Genomic DNA, 5,316 nt, shown 5'->3' with positions numbered 1-5,316 from the left:
GTTACACCAAAATTTATCATTTCCATTGTCAGTTTCTGTTCCCTTGTATATTGAATATTGCATACATCAAAAACTATTTTTCTGAAGGTATAGTGTTGTTGTAGCTATTGTGCTCACCTTCTGGATATACATGGTTGAATAAAATGGACTTAGCATTATTTGTCAGTCATGTTAGCTTGATATCACCTTGGCTGGTGGATTTGGTGGAAGCAGTGGTTCCTGGCACTTCTGGATCTGATATGGCTGGAAAAATGGTAACTGTACTCAAGAATGCCAATACCCAGTGGTACTATGTGTTAGGTGAACTGACTAGTTTGTAGAACTGTGTAAGACAGCTGCTGAAAACACTTCAAAATACGGATGGACAAGTAGAGGCAATTGGAATCCACAAAACATATATGGCACATCAAAACAAACCATGCAAAAGAGGAGTAGTTCTGCTTTCTCTTTTTCATGGGTAATTCTATCTGAACCTTGTTCCTTCTATCCAAACAAATGTTTTAAAGCCCTTTTAGTATTTTTTTTGGCACTTATTCATAATCCGCAGCCAATTTAGGCTTTAGAATTAAAAAATAATAATAATTGTACATATTTCTGCAGCACAATTGGATTTACACTTTTTTTTTTTTTTTCAAATGAAAAGGTAGATTTATTGGCTACGTCTGTTATACAGTCAAGCGAAAAGATCTCAAAACAAGACTCCCCGGTGTACTGAAGGACCAACTTCAGGCACAGGGTTTGACAATTAGTGGACAACAGGAGCAACTGTTGCTGGTTCTCATTTCTATAATGATTCCTTCCATAGTTTCTGGAAATTTTTTGGTTTGATCTTTCTTTCATAGCATCTTCCTCTTTTCAAATTCCTTGTAGATGCTGCTTCCCATCTGTGCAGGAGACATGCTGATCACAACTCCGGCACTCTGAAGGGCTGAGATCTTCTCTATCGCTCCACCTTTCCCCCCAGCAATAATTGCCCCTGCGTGACCCATTCTTCTGCCAGGAGGAGCGGTTAAACCAGCAAGGAAGGACACCACAGGCTTGGCATTTGGACCTCAGTTATGTTGCTTCAAATATTCTGCAGCATCTTCTTCTGCATTACCACCAATGTCACCAATCAGTAAGATGCCTTCTGTGGCTGGATGTTTCAGAAAGACTTCAAAACAGTCAGTAAAATCTGTTCCATTAAAAGGATCACCTCCAGTGCCAACACACAAAGACTGCCCCAATCCAACTTGCGTCGTTTGGTGAACTGCTTCGTAAGTCAGGCTGCCAGATCTGGACACAATACCAACTCTTCCTTTCTTGTGAATATGGCCAGGCATGATACCAACTTTGCATTCTCCAGGATTGATGACTCCAGGGCAGTTTGGTCCTACCAGCCTCTTCTTTCCCTGGCGCAGCAGCGTGTGCTGGACCCGTACCATGTCCTGCTGGGGAATACCTTTGGTAATGCACACAACCAAGGGCATTTCTGCCTCAAGAGTTTCATTAATTGCAGCAGCAGCAAAAGGAGGAGTGACATAAATGACAGATGCTGTCGCTCCTGTCTTTCCTTTGGCCTCCTTCACAGTTTTAAAGACAGGTAAGTCCAGATGCATCTTGCCTCCTTTCCCTGGGGTTGTTCCTCCAACAAGTTTGGTGCCATAGTCTAATGCCTTTTGGCTATGAAAGGTGCCCTGCTCACCAGTGAAACCCAGGTAAATAACTTTTGTATTTTTATCAATATAGAGATGTTTCCAGGAAGACGCATAGGAACAATGTCAAATTCCATTCTGCTGCAGGAGGAAATAGCGTGTCAGGAGGCGGGAGGCGGCAAGGCCGCTGCTACTGGAGGCCATGGTCATGGCGGCAGCACCTAAGACTCTGGATTTACACTTTTATCCACATATTTTTAGGAACATCTTTAATTATAATCAAACAGCTCCAAGTCCAGCCTGGGTATAATTGAGAACAATAACCTTTGAAATGAAACGTGGATATATATGCTGTCATAACAACTGGATTAAAAATGTAAACACAAAATAAACTATCCCTTCAGTTTTGCTCTACCGTGAAGAAAACTATTTGCTTATCCTTTCTTAATCATGTGGCTTCGTGTATACAGACATAGCGACAATCAAAGGAATCATTTAAAGTATTTGTCCAGAATTTCTCTGAACAACTTCATACACTGAAGTGTCTACAAAGGCTAACTTATTTAAGAGTATTTTTAAAAAATATGTATAGAATAGTGAGGACACAGAATCTTCATCTGGAGAAGGTGGATCCACTATATTGCATTATACTGTATAATCTCCAACAAAGAGCCAGTTTCATTTGCTTCTTTTTCTACAAGCCAAATCCTGTGCATAAGAAGCAGGTCATCTTTTCTCTGATACTTTAACTCTATAAATTAAGTAGTATAGGAGAACAGAGAATTAAAAATAGTGCATATTGCCTAGTCTCCGAGTGTATGTAACACGAGACACATTTTTATTTCTCAAAAAACATGACAATTTCAACAGAAAAATAAAATCAAAGGTAATTATTCCAACAGGAATAATGCTTCCTATATACACTAGATCTGGATTATATCAAAGTATTTGATATAGATACATTTGTCCTTATAGAATTTTCATGAAATGACAACGTTTGATAACTTGAGATACATTTTTTGTTTGTTTTTTCCCAATTACATCTATATCTAATGTTTTCAGTAAAATGAGAAACTGCCAGTCATAGCCTCTATACAATGATTTTATTGTATCTCTTTTTATTAAAAGGTAAATCAAGCTCCATCCATATTGTAGCATATATGTGTGCACCACATTTTGTTTACTCATTGATGGACACTTAGGCTGTTTCCACCTTTTTTTTTTTTTTTTAATATTTTATTGTACTGCTGCACTGAACAAGTATCTGTCTGAGTCTTTGATTTCAATACTTTTGGGTATATACCTAGGAGTGCAACAGCTGGGTCATATGGTAGATCTATTTTAAATTTTCTTAGGAACCATCACACGGTCTTCCACAGCAGCTATACATGTTGCATTCCAATCAGAAGTTGATAAGGGTTGTAATTTCCCCACATTCTCATCAACATTTGTTAATTTCTGTTTTTGTTCTGCTTTGTTTTGTTTTTTATGTAGCCATCCTTGCTGTTGTTGTTGGGTGCTATTGAGTCAGTCTCAACTCATAGCCACCCTATCTACAACAGAACAAAATACTGTCCAGTCCTGCACCATTGTCACAATTGTTGTTCTGCTTGAGTCCATTGTTGCAGCCACTGTATCAATCCATCTCATTGAGGGTCTTCCTCTTTTTCGCTGACTTTCTACTTTACCAAGCATGATGTTCTTCTCCAGGGACTGATCCTTCCTAATAACATGTTCAAAATACGTGAGACACAGGTTCCGGCAAAATGGCATTCCAGGCAGAAGCACCACGCTGTCCCTCCACAGCAAAGATCCTAAAAACTAAGCCAAACAGAGAATACTGCAATCCTGAAACCCTGAAACATCAAAGGAAGAGATAAAGAACTCAGCCAAGCACCAAATGGAGAAAACTGACAGAGAACGGAGAACAAGGAGAGATTCATGCAGAGGTCCCCTACCAGCTAGCGCAGCGCAGATCCGCCATCTTGGACTCCTATTGGAGACCAGCGGGTGGGGGGTACGAGAGGGCAGCTTCACAGAGCGTCCAGCGGGAGACAAAACAGCCGGTGATTTGCGGTGTGTGCTTTCCCACCCCCCACCCCTCTTCGCCCCGGCTAGGGCTCCTCTGCTTCCCACGGCCGCGGTCTCTTGACCGGGAAGCGCCGGCTGCTTGGATTCCACACACCCAAGCGGGCGGCTCTCTGGGTGCCATTTGTTGGCTGCTAGTGTTGCTTTTTTTTCTGTTTCTTTTGATTTCTCACTTGCCTCTCGCCACCTCCCCCTCCACTCGAGTGCCTGGCTCCGTGAGCCACCTTTGCTTCTTCCTGAGGGGCTGAAGGGCACCGGCAATTTGTGATATACACTTTCCCACTCTCCACCCTTCTTTACCCACACTTGGCCTCATCTGCTTGCCGCGGACACAGTCTCTTGTCCAGAAACACCAGCCCACACTGGCTGGCTCTCTGAGTGCCATTTGTTGGCTGCTGGTGTTGCTTTTTTTTTTCCTGCTTCTTATGATTTCTTGCTTGCCTCTCGCTGCCTCCTCCTCCTTTCGCCTGAGTGCCTGGCTCCATGCGCCATCTTTGCTTCTTCCTGAGGGGCTGCAGAGCTCCATTCGAGTGTGCAGCTGATTCCCGGTCTGGGCTACCGCGCTGGTGGGATCCCGGGGCTTTTGTTCGTTGGTTCCTCTGCTTCCCGCAGCCACAGTCTCTTGACTGGGAAGCGCCAGCTGCTTGGATTCCACACACCCAAGTGGGCGGCTCTCTCGGTGCCATTTGTTGGCTGCTAGTGATGCTTTTTTTTTTCTGCTTCTTTTGATTTCTCACTTGCCTCTCGCCACCTCCCCCTCCTTTCACTCAAGTGCCTGGCACCGTGCACCATCTTTGCTTCTTCCTGAGGGGCTCCAGAGTGCCGGCAATTTGTGATATACGCTTTCCCACTCTGCACCCTTCTTCACCCACACTCGGCCTCCTCTGCTTCCCACAGACACAGTCTGTTGTCTGGAAACACCAGCCCGCACTAGCTGGCTCTCTGAGTGCCATTTGTTGGCTGCTGGTGTTGCCTTTTTTTTTCTTTTTTTCCTGCTTCTTTGGATTTCTTGCTTGCCTCTTGCTGCCTTCCCCTCCTTTCCCTCAACTGCCTGGCTCTGTGCACCATCTTTGCTTTTTCCTGAGGGGCTGCGGAGCTCCATTCGAGTGTGGAGCTGCTTCCTGGTCTGGGCTACCATGCTGGTGGGATCCCAGGGCTTTTGTTTGTTTGTTTGTTTTGAATTGTTTGTTTGTTTTCTTTTCCTTTTCTTGAGTTGGAAGGCAGAGCTGTGTGGCAAGGAACTCCCCTTCAGCTTCCACAGACGTGCAGAGGGATCACTGAGGGCATTTGTTTTTTCATTGTTTTTTTTTTCTGTTTTTTTGGGGGGGCCTTTCTTTTTCTTTTTTCTTTTTTTAATTTGTTTTGTTTTATTTTCCCTCTTTTTCCCTTTTTGTATTTCTTCATTTCTCAGATTTTTGTCTCTCTATATCTTCCTTCTCTTTGTGATCCTGAATACCAGGCATTGTATACCTCTACGCCTTCTAGCCAGGCTGTACTGCAACACCTGAGAGCGACTTCCCCAGACCTCATAGCTGCATTGATGGGATCCCTGGGTATTTTGCAGTTCTTTAACCTTTCTGATTTATTTTATTAT

At 43.3% G+C, this 5,316-nt stretch overlaps 1 pseudogene; it reads right to left on the bottom strand.

Moving 5' to 3' along the window:
• Nucleotides 1-732: 732 nt before the first annotated feature.
• Nucleotides 733-1,920, bottom strand: LOC101360943 (succinate--CoA ligase [ADP/GDP-forming] subunit alpha, mitochondrial pseudogene; annotated as a pseudogene).
• Nucleotides 1,921-5,316: the final 3,396 nt, after the last annotated feature.

Source organism: Trichechus manatus, unplaced genomic scaffold (genome assembly GCF_000243295.1).
Source record: "Trichechus manatus latirostris isolate Lorelei unplaced genomic scaffold, TriManLat1.0 scaffold00078, whole genome shotgun sequence".
NCBI classification, from domain to species: Eukaryota; Metazoa; Chordata; class Mammalia; order Sirenia; family Trichechidae; genus Trichechus; species Trichechus manatus.
The sequence above is the reverse complement of the archived record's forward strand: the minus strand, read 5'-3'. Positions and strand labels throughout refer to the sequence as shown.